Source organism: Phoca vitulina, unplaced genomic scaffold, assembly GCF_004348235.1.
Source record: "Phoca vitulina isolate PV1807 unplaced genomic scaffold, GSC_HSeal_1.0 scaffold5, whole genome shotgun sequence".
Lineage (NCBI taxonomy): Eukaryota > Metazoa > Chordata > Mammalia > Carnivora > Phocidae > Phoca > Phoca vitulina.
In genome coordinates, this window is record NW_022589708.1 from 78,416,206 (window position 1) to 78,431,035 (window position 14,830).

Consider the following 14,830-nt stretch of genomic DNA (forward strand, 5'->3'; position numbering starts at 1 on the left):
GTGAGGCACTAAGCCAGATGCTACCTTATTTAATTCTTACTAACTATGAGGTGGTAATTATTACTTTCATTTTCATTTTATAGACTAAGGGACTGAAACATGTAAATGCTAGATAATTTATCCAAATTTACAAGGAAAGTTGTAGAGTGGGGACGCCAACTCAGATTTGTGTGTTACCAGTTTGTGGCTCTTAACCTAAAGGGCAGTGCGACTAGAAAGCAAGTAAATAAATTCATTTGGGGATAGTTAAGATTGTTAAATCTTCAACTATTAAGCATTAGAATATTTTTAAAAAGGACGAATGATTTTAGCACTTACCCATCATCTGAGGAAATCTCGTTTATAGGAAATTGCTATATATTTTAATTGTTAATATGTTTTGGGATTCAAAGTAATTAATGATGTCTTTCGCAATCATTTTGCTTAATTTTTCCATTTGGTATCCATATATTTCTTTTATGAAATTTGGTGTAGAGTTTTAGTGTGCAGAATAATCTCAAGACATCTTTTAGTACAGAGGCCTTAGTCCACAATGGATATCAGAAGGAAATTGTAAGCAAATTTTTTGGTGCAAACATACATTTTTGGTAATAGGGTTTATAGCTTTTATCAGCATTTCTAAGGAAGTAGAGACCTGAAAAATAAGAACCTAGTCTAAGCATTCTCCCTTCCATTCTACAGATGGGGAAACTGAGGTTCAAAGAGGTAGAAGTGACTTGCCGAAGGTAGGTCACAGAACAAATTAGTGAGAAGAGTGATCCAGAACCTAGATCACCAGACTCCTATTTCAGAACTTAATAAATTTTTTACTCAGCCATGTTGCTTCTCAAAGTCAACATATTATAATACCATAAATGTTACATTTTATTGCTTGATGGGAAATTTTGAAATGTGTTTTTGGATATTGCAGTTGCTTCATTGTAAATATCTATATTCAATCCTATTTAGGTTATTGGATAAGCTGCCAGATAGTGTATTAGACCTTTAGAATGAAAAATATATTTATTGATTTTATAGATCTTAACACAGTGATTCTCCCCCTGCCTCAAGTAGTAACAGGGAGTATTTTCTGTAGATGCTTGCAAATACTGCTTAATCTTCTGATTTAAGACAGTGAGGTTACTTGCTAGAAAATAAATTTGAAGGTGAAAAAACTAGAATGAGAATGGACTTCTGTAGGTTAGCAGCTGTGCAAGTGAAGTTATCTATTCTGAAAGCATTGTGCAGATGGAATATTATTTAAATAGGTCCTGAACGTTTCTTCTGCAAAAAAGATTCCATTTATTGGCTTTTGCTTAAGATACCTAACCCTAAATTTTTGAGAGTATATTAAATATATACTAGAGTAAGTAAAGTTGACCACACTTTAGTGCTAACATTCTTATTAGTGAGAGTCTTCTCTCTGACTGCATGAATTTAGTACGTTACATTACAGACCTGAAAATTTGGTGTTGTAGACACATTTTCTGTTATTTAAAATTATAGCAGTAATACTGGAACATATTTTAAAGTATAGCACACAAATACACAATAAAAAATGAATCTCCCTCTTCTTCCTTTCCCCACTCTCAGTCCCCCTTCCCTAAGCAGTCTGTATTAAGTTTGAATATGCCTTTTTTCCTGTGCTTTTATAATACACATTATATAGTTGTTTTTTTTTTACATGAATGAGAATACTATAAATATCCTTAACTTAAAAAATTTTGCAGATACCTTTCTGAATAGTAAGAAATTCAAGTTGTGCAGAAAGGTGTATAGGGGAAAGTAAAAGTTCCCTAAGCTCCCATTGCCTTTTCAGACATGACTGTTTCTTGAGTACACATGTTAAAAATCTCTAGGCGGGGCGCCTAGGTGGCGCAGTTGGTTAAGCATCCCACTCTTGATTTCGGCTCAGGTCATGATCCAGCCCTGAGTTGGTCTCCGTGCTCAGGGCAGAGTCGGCTTGAGATTCTCTCCCTTTCCCTCTGCCCCACGTGTGTGTGTGTGTGGGTGGGTGTGTGTGTGTGTATGCGTATGCATGCGTGCGCATACACACTCTCTTAAATGAATAAATCTAAAAAAAATCTCTAGGCATATAAGAGCATACATACATCATTTTTATTTTTTATTTTTTCATTTGTTTGGTTTCTTTTTATACCATGTAAATATTTATTTGTGGATAATTATAAATCAGTAGGACCAGCATAAAAGTAACACAGCGTCTACAATGCCGATAGCAATTTTACGATTAGAAACACATCCAACATAGAGAGTACGTAGGGCTGGTAGACCCCAAGGTTAACAAAATCATGTCTGAACCTCACAGAGATGGTCATTCCCTCACAGCTGGGACCAAGGGGTGACAGGGACCTTGTTCTGAGGCTGCATAACTGCCCCGCCTTCAAGAAGTGCGCATATCATTTTTAAAATGTATATTTTTACACTAATGAAATTGTGTAATCCGTATCTTCCTGTGCCTTTCTTTATTCACCTCCTTGTGGATGGATTGTAAAGGAAGTTTATTTCCATTTTGTGTGTGTGCGTGAATAGATATAAAATGTAGGATGTGTTTTAATTTTAGAGACATCATAATGGAAAAGTATAGTGTTCTTTTAGTATTAATAGCATATTTGTTTGAACAGTAAACCTGAAAAATGCTTTATTTATTTTCTTGAATTTCTTGAATTTCCTATTTTGTTTTCCTGGCTTGCTTGAGCTGTTAGGGATTGTCCTTTGTGAGTGTGTGTAGTGCTAATATAAGATGTTGCAGAGTACATATGTTAACTGATACTCCAAAGAAAAATAATTTACTACAATTGTTTTAAAACCAAAATGGATTTAGTAAGTGTAAATGCAGCTTTAATTAGAGCAATTTTATGATTGGTTATCATGGTTTTTATTGTAGTGGAATCTGGTTATTATTTTGAAAGCATCTGCAAAATTGTAGTGAGATATTAAAAGTTCTTATTTTATTCTCACATCAATCCTGTGAAGTAAATAGAAGAGATATTAAACTTTATAAAGAAAATCTGAGATTCAGAGATGGTAAGTGATTTGCCTGTGGTCCCATAGCTGGTTTGGATTTGGAGTTAAGTCTGGCCATTCATTCATTCTAGAGCATTTCTTCCATATGTATTTGCTAGGCATAATGCTGTGTATGCTAAGGAGATAGGTGAAAGACATTGTTTTCAAGGAGAGCATAGTCCAATGAGGGAGAAAGGCAAAACTATTAAGCAGTTGTTAGGTAATATAATGGAAGTATATACTAGTGCTCTGAGAGTACAGAGGAGGGACATCTATCAGACTGAGTTGGGGACCTAGAAAAGGGCTTCTTGGAACAGGAGATCCTTAAGCGGAGTAGTCAATGAAGGACAAGTTGGAGTTTTCCAATTGGGTGAGGGGTATCCCAAGTAGAGGGATATATTTGTATGAAGGCCTGAGAAAACTGAATGCCATATGCGTGGGGAGTATTTGAGCATTTATTTAATTATTTAAGATTTATTTATTTTAGGGGCGCCTGGGTGGCTCAGTCGTTAAGCATCTGCCTTTGGCTCAGTTCATGATCCCGGGGTCCTGGGATCGAGCCCCGCATCAGGCTCCCTGCTCAGCGGGAAGCCTGCTTCTCCCTCTCCTTCTGCTCCTGCTTGTGTTCCCTCTCTCGCTATGTAGTGGGGGGAGGGGCAGAGGGAGAAGGAGAGAAGCACAGTCCCCGCTGAGCGTGGAGCCCAATAAGGCAGGGCTCCATACCATGACCCGAGCTGAAACAAGAGTAGGACACTCAACTGACTGAGCCGCTTCTATGTATAAGGTGCAATGCTTTTATTTTTTTGTAATCAATAATGAACATGTCATGAATTTAAGAATTTTGATTGTAGCATTTACTTTTCTTATTGGAAAGATGCATTATATTGAGTAAGCATTTTTCTTTTTTTTTTTTAAGATTTTATTTATTTGAGATAGAGATAGTGAGAGGAGAGGGAGAAGCAGGCTCCCTGCTGAGCCCAGCACTGGGCTTGATCCCCGGACTCCAGGATCATGACCTAAGCTGAAGGCAGACACTTAACTGACTGAGCCACCCAGGCGCCCCCATTTTTATTTATTTCAATTTTGTCTTTTAGTCTCTGTTTGGCACTAGATATTAGAATACTGGCACTAATAGTTTTTTTCCAAAAACTAGTTAGTGGGGAATTTTTATTTAAAGTTCAATTAAAGGGGCGCGTGGGTGGCTTAGTCGTTAAGTGTCTGCCTTCGGCTCAGGTCGTGATCCCGGGGTCCTGGGATCGAGCCCCGCATCGGGCTCCCTGCTCTGCGGGAAGCCTGCTTCTCCCTCTCTCACTTCCCCTGCTTGTGTTCCCTCTCTCACTGTGTCTCTCTTTGTCAAATAAATAATAAAATCTTTAAAAAAAAATAAAAAAAAATAAAAAATAAAGTTCAATTAAATGTGTATTTTGCAGTTGGACTTGTGTCATACTCCACTAATTGGAACATGGCCAGTGATCCAGAGAAATGTGAAAAGACCTTTGAAATCATCCATAGATACCTAGAAGGCAGTTGATAAAATTTAACAGCCTTTCATGATTAAAAATTCAATAAACTAGGAATTGACTTAAAAAATACAATAAAGTTCTTTCAAACCACTAGTAAATGGTGATATTCTTACGAGTAAAATAGGGAGTCGTAATATAATTATTACTTAACACTTGGAGGGCCTAGCTGATACAGTAAGATAAGAAAAAGGAGTAAGTACAAATATTGGAAAGAAAAGTAAAAAAGATAATTATTTGCAGGCGATATCCAGAAAAAAAAATCCAAGGAAATTAAACTATTAGAACTATTAGAATAGTGGGACACCTGGGTGGCTCAGTTGGTTGAGCATCTGCCTTCGGCTCAGGTCATGGTCCCAGGGTCCTGGGATCGAGTCTCGTATCTGGCTCCTTGCTCAGCGGGGAGCCTGCTTCTTCCTCTGCCTGCTCTACCTGCAACTCCCCCTGCTTGTGCTCTCTCTTTCTCTCTCTCTCTGACAAATAAATAAAATCTTAAAAAAAAAAAAAAAAAAAGAACTATTAGAATAGTTATTTGGTCACGTGGCCAGATATAAGACATAAATGAATTGTGAGATTTCTTTTCTATCAACAGTGATCAAGTTAAATTGGAAAAAAAGACCTCATTCCTTCAGTTATAAAAACTGTAGGAATAAATTATAGAACACTATTAAACATGCAACTTTTTATGAAGAAAATTATATAGCTTATTTGAAGAATACAAAAGGAAATCTGAATTAGATGAAGGCTGTGTTCCTCAATTCAAAGAATTAATTTGGTAAGGTGGCAATTCCTCCCTCATTAATCTATAAATTGAATGTAATGTCAATCAAAATCTTTCTTTCCTCCTCACCCTTTTTTGAGGTGGGAGAAAAATATGACTAATTAATTAGAAAATATATCTGGAAGAATAGTTGTATGAGAATAACAGCATTTTTTAAAAAGGAAAATGAAGGGTTTGGAGGACTTGATGTACAGTTACTAAAATTTATTCAAAAGCTACAGTAATTGAGGGGCACCTGGGTGGCTCAGTTGGTGGAGCCTGCGACTCCCAAGACCCACATTGGGTGTAGAGATTACTTAAAAATAAAATCTTTAATAAAGTAAAATAAATAAACAATGAAAAAAGCTACAGTAATTGAAACACTGTAGTGCTGGCATGGGAAAAGAATGGAAAATTGAAAGAATGGTCCAAAAACAGAACTTTGATTAAAATGATATTTCACGGGCGCCTGGGTGGCTCAGATGGTTAAGCGTCTGCCTTTGTCTCAGGTCATGATCCCAGGGTCTTGGGATCGAGTCCTGCATCAGGCTCCCTGCTCAGCAGGAGCCTGCTTCTCCCTCTCCCGCTTCCCCTGCTTGTGCTTTCTCTCTCTCTGTCAAATAAATTTAAAAAAATCTTAAAAAATAAAATAAAATAAAATGGTATTTCACATTGTGAAGGTAACAGATAATAGAAAAACAGACTATGCTTTAATGCTAGCCACAGGTATAAAAAATTAAAACTTTCTGGTAGATAGTTGGTGATATGTTAGCCTCTGGAACTCACAAGAAATGTGGGTTCAATATATGGTAGTGTTATTTTTTTTAATGGAAAGATCAAAATGGACATGGAAAGAACCTCAAACTGAGGGTAAAAAGTGAAGGACAGAATATATGATCTTGTTTTTGCTTTCTAAATAAAAAAAAAAATCTTTGCATATATTTGTATATGTATAGAAACAGAATTGGAAGATACATACTAAGTTTTTAAGAATGGGTATCTAGAGGATGGGATTGGAAGTGGAAAGAATCCTTTCTACATTTCAATATAGTTTGAATTTTTTACAATATAAAACATTGAGTCACACACTAATATGTCATTCTGATAAATTTGAATGTTGCATGTATTTTTAAAGTCTATGATTACTTTCTTGACTATTCTGTATTTATCTCAAAATTAAAAGCTGTCTCATGGCTGAGGCTGAATAAAAATTACATTTGTAAGTTAGGTCCCATTTCTGCAGTTTTCTTTAATCAGTGCTAGTTAAGCATAATAATCTTGCTAGCAAATAAAAGGAAGAAAACTATTTTGAGAAAGCTACTAGAAAACCAATAAAGTTTATTTTGGAGAAGGGATATGGATTTATTCTCAGGCCAAGTTGTATTCACTTATAATGGTGGGAAAAATTAGGCCCACTATAAAATGACAAAGAGAATATTCTAAAGTAGGGGCTTTCAAAGTTTAGAAGGTGCATAATTATTCTTAGGGTGGTTGTTAAAACTGTAGAACGCTATCTTATCTGTAAAGGTTCTGATTTACTAGGCTATGTCTCATTTCATTCTTCCAACTTTAATGGCTTCCACAATAGGGTTCTGAAAGCTCAGAACCCTTGTTGGCCCCTGCCTCATCTTCCAGCCATAAGCCAATTCCTGTCTACTTTCTTTGTTTCCCAGCCAGGACTGGCTACATAATTTGTGGGGCCTCATGTAAAATGAAAATGTGGGGCTCCTTGTTCAAAAAGCAGGGAAGAAGTGCCATTAGAGGCTTTAAAACATAAAGCTTTTTCCTTTATATTTTATACTTACAAAGTATAGTAGGAGTAATAATGCTTTCTGGATAATAGCAAACTTATAAATTGTAAAAGTATTTTGGTATAATTTTACATAACATAATAAATAACATTTTATGTGGAATCTTGATTGGTCATAAGATATTTCTGGCTTTTCTACAAATTTATTAGGTCATCAGAATTTTTACTTTTAGCCAGTTTGTTTTCAGTTGGTATAATTGAAAGTGATGTCAGTTGCTCTTGGCAAATGCAAGATTGTAAATTTTTGATAATTATTTTGAATAGGATCTTTCTACTGATGCAGCTATTACTAGAGTTATATTTTATAGGCTGTGATAACTTTGGGATAAATTTCTGGCTAATTATTTACAAATACAAATTTTAGAGCTATGATTCTTACAGAACTTTTTTTTTTTAAAGACTTCATGCTGAATTTAGTTTTAGATGTAACTTTATACAATATTTTAATGTTTCTTTTAACAATTCTTGTTACTTGTAGAGGTCATAGAAGAAACCAAAAGTAGCTTGCTTAATGATTTATGTATGATTAAATTTATATACAATTAAAGATGTGTTTTTATGCATCTTGCCATTATGTCTTCAGTTATAAAAGAAAAATTAAATTGTCTTTGTGATTAATAAATGTCTTTCATATAATAAATTGTCTTTCTGATTAATAAAATTGTCTTTCAGAGCTTTATACTAAAATAGTATCTTTTCTATTGAATACAATTTTTATTTCCAAGCCTGGAGACTTTTGCTTTGCTGTAGAAGTTTTGAAAATCAGACTCTAAACTCTGAAGAATTCTAATAACTCCCTGAAATGCTTTATTGCAATGTCTATTTGTACAATTTTCTTCTGTAATTTACTGACAAAGTTTACTCCTTGAGTTCTTGTCACAGTGCTTAGACTGGAAAGTTAATGTTTGTGCAAGTGCCTCAGGGATAGGGTTGGGGCATGAGCAGGCAAGGTGGCTTCCCATGGTAGGTTCTGGAGCTGCTGCTAGTTGGGCCCAGCTTTGATCAGAGCCACCTTGGGACTCGTGGCACCCCAGACTGCCTTGAGGCACATGCATGTGTCCCAGGCCACCATCCTGTCTTCGCAGCTCCTGCACATGCTCTCTTGTCCCACTGGGCTTCACCTGCAAAACATAAGTTCAGAAATAAAATTATTAAGAATTTAAAAATGGCAACAGCAGAGTATCAAATTAAGCATGGGGCCTTTTAGAGAGTTGGGCCTTATGAGACTGCACAGGTCACACTCTTGAAACTGGCCTTAGGCTACAGCTTGAGGGGCTTTAGTCCATTATATTTGAGTTGCTTCCTCCTTCTGGAACTTCATGTGTATGTATTCCCTTGGCTTGGAACACCGTTCTCCCCTTTCTTCCTAGTTAACATTTAATTCTTCAGATCTTAATGTAGTTTACTTTATCAAAGAAGCCTGACCACTCTTAGGTTAAATTGTTTTTTCATAACATCATCTACTTTAGTAATATTTATTATACCTGCCATTTTATGGTATTTATTTGTACGATTGACTCATCTAGTAGGTTGTAAGCTCCATGAGGACAGGGGTTCTGTTTTTGCTTATCATTGACTCATTGTTGTGTCTGAAGCATCTAGCACATTGCCTGGCATATAGTAGACATTTGGTAGTAATTTATGGACTGAAATATATGAACAGATAGGGGAAGGCCTAGAGTATAGTGGTAGGTTTCAGAGACAGACGCAAGTTTGAATTGAGGTTTTATTACTGCTTGCTTTTTGCAAGGCATTGAGTAAGTTTTTATCTATTCAGCTTCTTAGAACACTTCTTCCGTTGCTTTTTCTCTGTCTCAGCCACGCCAGTTCTCTTTTCAGTCTTTCACTTTCCTGTTCTTCATCCTGCCCCAGGACCTTTCATATACTTTTCCCTCTGCTTAGAATGTTCTTCACTTTCACCTAACCCTTCAGGTCTCTCCACAGTCACTTTGAGGAAAACCTTTCTTAGCTTCCCTGAAAGGTGAGATTCATCTGTCCTACGCTTAGATAACTGTGTAGTTCTTTCATAACACCTGCCACATTTGAAAATTTACATTTATTTGTGTGATTAACAAATAAATGTTGGTCTCCCTTGTTAGACTCCAATATGTATTAGTTCAAGGATCTTGTTTGCATATAGTATTTGCTCAATAATATTTGAATGAAAAAAGTGCACGAATAAATGAGGAAGGAAGTACTATGAGATGAGCCTTGGGAATAGGGAAATAGGCAGGGTCTGGGTTATCTTAAGGCCTTATTTGCCGCAATAATTTAGCTTGAATTCACCCAGTAGTGGTGACTTGACAGACCTGTGGTTCGATAAGTGAAAATCTGATTGAGGGAAGCAAGATGCAAGGTAGGAAGACCAGTTAGGAGGCCGTTGAAGTTGTTCAGCAAAGAGCTGATGAAATTCTGAACAAAGTTAGGGTATGGGGGGGATAAACTAATATTTAAAAAAAATTTTTAATGCCACAGTGACTCTTATGGGAAAGGAGAATGAATACATATTTGGGGGAAGCTGGGAATACCTTACAATGGCTTGTAGAAGCTCAAAATTTCTTAACTTTTTTCTTAAAAGTTAATAGAAATTTCATTCTAATTCGTAATATATCCACGTTTTAATATAAAATTATTTGACCCCAATCTTTGAATAAGATTAATAACTTTAAAAAGCTGGCCTATCTTTATTCTGTGGTTTTGTGGCAGGGGTTAGAAAACTAATTGGAAATCAGTAGTATGATAGCTACTCAGATGAGGTATTAGAAAAATCACCCTGTTGCTTATGTTAGTAAGCACACATGGAAAATTACTGAAATTTAGAAATTGTGGAAAGGCGGTATAACGTAGAGGCTCCAGAGCCAGACTATTTGGATTCTTCTTGGCTTCCGACTAGCTGTGTGACACTTGGCAAATCGTTTAACCTCCGTGTGTCTGTTTCTTCATCTCTACAATAGAAAAATAATAGTACCTATCTCATGTAGTTAATGTTAAGAATAAATGATTTCATTTACATTAAAAGAAAGTGTTTAGCAAAGCTCCTGACACATGTAAGTCCTCTATAAGTATTGTGTTATTTTGTACTTTAATGTATCAGATAACTTTGCATCAAAGCACATAAATCAAGGCAACCTTAGAGTAAGCACTCAATAAATATTTGTTGAGTTAATTAAATTTCTAGTAGAGTAGTGCTGATAGAACTTTCTGGTTGATGGAAATGTTCTATATATCCACACTCTCCAATACAGTAGCTGGTAGCAACATGTGGCTATTGAGCACTTGAAATGGGCTAGTACAGTGGAGCAACTAAAATTTTAATTTTAATTAATTTAAATAGCCACATGTGGGTAGTGGCTGCCATATTGGGCAGCATAGATCTAGAGTGTGGCTGTGTGTCTCTTTGTATTCATCTTCTGATTGGTAAATATTGATTCCAGATTTCAAATAATTATTAGATTCTGTCATTACTTCTGGTTGTTGCATTCCCACTGTTTAAATGCAGTATGTACTAATTTAGATATCAACTGCTGCATCTTTAATAGATTTTACCTTGGGGCACTTGGGTGACTCAGTAGGTTAGGTGTTTGCCTTTGGCTTGGGTCATGATCACAGGGTCTCAGGATCGAACCCCATGTCTGGCTCCCTGCTCAGTGGGGAGCCTGCTTCTCCCTCTCCCTCTGCCTGCAGTTCCCTCTGCTAGTGCACACGTGCTCTCTTTTTCTCTCTCTGTGTCAAATAAAATCTTTAAAAAATATATAGATTTTACCTTGTTATTCTGATTCTTGTACTAGAATCATCAAAACACATACTTCTGGAAACATTGGTGGCACATAACATTGATGAAGAGAAGATAGCCAAATTCTTTGCTTCATAATTATAATTTTCCTTTTTTGATTTATAAACACCAATTAGAATAATCAAGACAATGAATTTTTCATCACCTTTATATACACACCTACATTTTAACATTTGTCCACTTATGAACTATATCAATTTTTTTTTTACACAGACCTAATAAAAGAGTAAGAATAAAAAATAGTGTCATATATCCTCTTAGCAAAACAAGCTGATCCAGGTTCTTGTTCCAGAATATTGGGCAATGAGGTCATTCTTGTGTAATGACTGACTGGATGAGAATACCGTCATTTCCGTTTGTCCTTGGAAGTATGTGGTTCATTCATTGATTCTTGTATTTGAGAAAACTAGGGCATTGCCATTATTGACATTGTGGTCTGGCATGTGCGTCGTGGGATGTTTAGCAGCATCTTTGCCCTTGATCCACTAGTTACCAGTAGCACTTTCCAGTTGTGGCAACCAAAAATGTCTCTAGACACTGCCAGACATCCCCTGGGGGATCAAAATTGCCTAAGTTGAGAGCCAATGATCTAGAATATCATCATCTGTAGACGCAGGGTCTGAGATTATATTTATATGATCAATTTTATCATCATAGAGTCTGTCCGTTAGAATTTTCTGCAGTGATAGGATTTGCTTTGTTGTCTAATGTGCTAGCCACCAGCAACACTTGGCTATTAAGCACTTGAAATGTGGCTAGTGCAACTGAGGAACTAAGTTTTTAATTTAAGTTAATTTAAACAACCACATGTGGCTAGTGGCTACTATGTTGGACAGTACAGGTCTAGAGTGCTGTTCTTTTGTCTTTGTGCATCATCTTCTGATTCACATCATAATTGTGTCTTGTCTGTCTTTTTCTCTTTCTTATTATGGGTGAAAATTAAAAAATTCTGAATTCTCAGCATTATTGAATGAAACCTAAAAAAAAAAGGTGAATATGGTGTTTCCATATTTTATATGTTCTTGAAAGGTCATGCTATATCTTGAGCAATGTAGTAAAAGAAAAATTGAGGCTAATGTAATAGTGTTGATTTATTTTGCTATTGCATTACTTTTCTAGGTGATTTCATCATTTCTTATTTTTTAATTTTGTTGTTAGTTTAGCATTAGCGTAGTTGGGAATAGTTGATGAGTTCTGATGAAATAGTCCTTAGAATGGTGAAATGGTAAAGTGTTTCAAGATATAAAAAATATGATTATTAAGATTCCATTATGAATCTTATAAAAGGGTCTAGTGGGTTCATAAATGACTTCAAATTAGAATGAATTTTATTCTGTTTTTTAAAAAGTAAAGCTTTCTCTTTATTCTTTGAAATACCTCTAAGAAAAAAACAAAAATCAGGGCGCCTGGGTGGCTCAGTTGGTTAAGTGTCGGACTTCTGATTTCATCTCAGGTCATGATCTCAGGGTCCTGAGATCTAGCCTGCATTGGGCTCCTTGCTGACCATGGAGCCTGCTTAAGATCTCTCTCCTTTTCCCTCTCCTCCTCCCCACCAGGTGTGAACACTTTCTCTCTCTCTCCCTCCCTCTCTAAAAAAAGGAAGAGAAAAGAAAAGAAAGAACAAGTCACAAAATATCAAGCATTACAACTAGTTATTTAAAAAAAAAAAAAACTTGCTTATTAAAGAAAAAAAAAAACTCCAAAAATTGAGTCCACTGGACCCTGATGGTATACTGACACTTGTGGATGGTTTAAGGGAATGCCTTTATTGTCTCAACATTATTATGATGTTTGCTGTGGGTTTTTTTGTGAATTCTTTCTATCTGGTTAAGGAAGTTTCCGTTTATTCCTATTTTGCCAAAAGTTTAGTCATGGATCTTATTAAGAATGTTTCTGCATTCTTTCTTCTTTAGTATGTTAATGTGGTGAAAGACATTAGTTTTCTAATGTTAACCCAGCTTTGCTTTCCTGGGATAAACTAAGTTGGTCACAGTGTACATTATTATTTTTTTTATTAAAAAAATTCATTGTTGTATTTGGTATATGAACTGTCTTTTAAGATTTTTCCATCTCTGTTCATGAGTAAGCTTGGCCTGTAAGTTTCTTTTCTTATACTGTTCTCATCTGGTTTTGGTATCAGCATATTTATAATGATATGCTGACTTCCTAAAATAGGTTGAAGAGTGTTCCCTCTTTTGTATTCTCTTGAAATCTGTAGGATTGGAATGATTTATTCCCTGTTGTTTGGTAAAATCTGGATTGGGGGGCTTAAAAGAAAAAATATTTCAAACTGATTCAATTTACTTAATAGTTGTAGGACCGTTTAAGTTTTCTATTTCTTCTTAAGTTAGTTTTGTTTTATTTTTCTAAGAATTTGTCCATATTACATAAGTTATGTTTATCACCATAATGTTGTTTGTTATTCTTTCAATATCTCTTTATTATTCAAGACCTATGTAGTTACAGTTTCTTTAATCTTGCCTGCTTAAATTCTTATTGTTTCTTCACCCCTCTTTCCTGAGTCTTATCAGTTTTATTAGTCATTCCAAAGAAACTACTTTTGGCTTTTTTTGTTTATATTTACTGTATATGTAATTTCTGTTTCATCATTTTCTGCTCTTTATTATTTTCTTCATTCTATTTTTTGGGAGTAGGTTCTGCTATTTTTCTAAGTTCTTAGGTTAGAGGTTTAGCTTATTTGTTTTAACCTTCTTAAATTTCCAACATAAGCATTTAAGGCTATGCATTTTCCACTTGTACTCAACCTGCATATCACAGATTTTTGATATGAAGTATTTTGGGTCAGTGTTTTCTATTATTCTTTCTTCTTTTATCCTTGAATTTTTCTTTTTTTTAAATTTCTTTTAAAGATTTATTTATTTGAGAGGGGGTGAGGTGGGTGTAGACGGAGAGGAAGAATCCTCAAGCAGACTCCCAGCTGAGTGGGGAGCCTGATCGGGGCTCGATCCCAGGACTCTGAGATCATGACCTGACAAGAGTCAGACACTTGACTGAGCCACCAGGCACGCCATCCTTGAATTTTTCTAGTTTTTGTTTTTAGTCAAGTTCTAACTTAATTGCTTTGTGAGAATATGTTATGTACATATCAGTTATTTAAAATTTTTTGTTTTACTATGCCCTATGGCCTAGTGTGTTGTCAGTTTTCATTCAGTGTGTATTTGAAAAGAATGTGTGATATCCAGGTAAAGGGGCAAGGTATTTATGCCTCTTAAATTAAGCTTGTTAAATCTTGTTGTCTCCTTAAGCTAGCAGTTATGGGCAGAGATAGATTAGTGGATTTGTTGGTAGTCTTCTCATTTTTGCTTTATATATATTGGAGGCTGTATATTTACATACTGCTTCAGTTAACCCTTTAATGATTATTAGATGACCCTCTTCTTTTTAGTAACATTTTACTTTAAATTCTGGTTTTTTTCCCCTGCTGTTATCATAGTTATATCAATTTCATTAACTTCTGATGACAATTGGCTTGGCATGTTTTTTTTCCAGCCTTTTCAGCCTTTCTATGCCCTTGGGTTTTTTGTATGCACAAAGTTGGATTTTCTTTTTTATCCAGCCTGACAGTCTCAGTTTTTCAATCTACAGCTTAGTTTATTTATATTTATTTGTGATTACTGATAAGTTACATGTTTTTGTTATCTTATTTTGTGTATGTGTATATGGTCCTTCCTTTTGCTTTCTTTTGGGGTTTGATAATCTTTTGTTTCTCATTCCATAATTTGGGTGTTGTATTGTATATATTCTCTATTTTCTTGACCATGGCAGACATTTTAGTATGCATACTCAATTTAAAGTTAATCTGTATATGCTATCTCAGTCAGAACAGTACAAGAACTTAAAACCACCTCTCCTGATTTATGTTCTATATATTGTCCAAAGTCTTAATCACCTTTATTAATTTCACAAATTAATCATTTTTAAAA

General features: G+C 35.2%; 1 protein-coding gene across 2 annotated transcripts in view; it reads left to right on the top strand.

Annotated features, from left to right (window-relative positions):
- Nucleotides 1-14,830, top strand: part of XPO4 (exportin 4) — a 117,332-nt gene that overhangs the window by 2,266 nt on the left and 100,236 nt on the right. The window contains exon 2 of one of the 2 annotated variants that reach the window (XM_032403375.1): nucleotides 682-725. The exons of the other annotated variant lie outside the window; for it this stretch is intronic. The gene's annotated coding sequence lies outside the window, so the exon portion shown is untranslated. The remainder of the gene's footprint in view (nucleotides 1-681; nucleotides 726-14,830) is intronic. 2 annotated transcript variants of the gene reach the window in all.